This window comes from Seriola lalandi, unplaced genomic scaffold (assembly GCF_002814215.2).
Source record: "Seriola lalandi dorsalis isolate HSWRI2012SDOR001 ecotype SW California unplaced genomic scaffold, Sedor1 jcf7180002054956, whole genome shotgun sequence".
Lineage (NCBI taxonomy): Eukaryota > Metazoa > Chordata > Actinopteri > Carangiformes > Carangidae > Seriola > Seriola lalandi.
In genome coordinates this window covers 2401124-2402078 of record NW_019525507.1, presented here as the reverse complement: position 1 = coordinate 2402078, position 955 = coordinate 2401124, and the positions used below count along the sequence as shown (strand labels likewise).

General features: G+C 38.2%; 1 long non-coding RNA gene across 1 annotated transcript; it reads right to left on the bottom strand.

Annotated features, from left to right (window-relative positions):
* Positions 1-6: 6 nt before the first annotated feature.
* On the bottom strand, positions 7-688 carry LOC147817448 (uncharacterized). The gene is made up of 3 exons (XR_015436366.1): positions 598-688; positions 477-507; positions 7-196 (listed from the first exon to the last, which is right to left on the bottom strand). It is a non-coding gene; the product is annotated as an uncharacterized LOC147817448 (long non-coding RNA).
* Positions 689-955: the final 267 nt, after the last annotated feature.

Below are 955 nucleotides of genomic sequence, written 5' to 3'. Positions count from 1 at the left end.
GTTTTGTGGATATTAAAGTTACTGCTCTGTTGAGGTCACAGTCAAGCTTCATATTTTTTTCAGCTTAATACCTGTAAAAAGGAAAAGGTAAAGGGAAAGAGCAACGTTGGCTGAGATACCGAAGATACACGGTTTGTGTTTACTCCTCATCACATGAATGCATCATTGAGGTGCATTCATAGGTTGAAGTTCTGCTCTGCAAACAAAATGAAATAATATTCAGCATATAAAGTTAAATTTCAACAATCCCTCATTTATTCTTCTTCAGTGTCAAGATCAACTTCTGCAGAGCAAAATAAACCATCGCAGCGATCATGACTCCTTCATTTGATTTGATATTTAATTGACTTATTGATGAAATTACAACATCCTCTAAGAAAACAACTGGGGAGTTGTAAATTAGATGCAACAATAGAAAACTGGTTTTAACTTTAGTTCATACAACAGTGCATTTGTTATATAAAAGATTAACTTACTCTCCCACTGCGTTGTTGTTTCTTTGTTGACCTGAGATGATTTGAGTCCAAAAAACAACATTATCAATACAAACAACAAACAAGACTTGAATTAAGAAGTGTAAACAGGATATTATTTTACCAAGTCTTTTGCAACAGTACAGTATCAGACCAACTGCTACGATTACCACGATGACCACGATGCCTCAATCACCCCGGGTATGATACCTGGAACATTGATTGAATTCCCAGAAATAGAAAAAGAGTCAGTTACTTGAACTGTCCCTCGATGATCATGATGGTGTTTTGTGTTTAGGTCACACAGATAATAACAGTTCCTCACCTAAAGTCTCTCCTCGACTCTCCTCCATCCTGAGAAAGGTGTTGGTCGTCAGTGTCTCCTCAGCATCACTCAGTTCACAGGTGTATGTTCCCTCATGATGTGGAGATAAGTTCTGCAGCATGAGGCTGCCTGACTCTGACTCACCCTTCACCTGCTG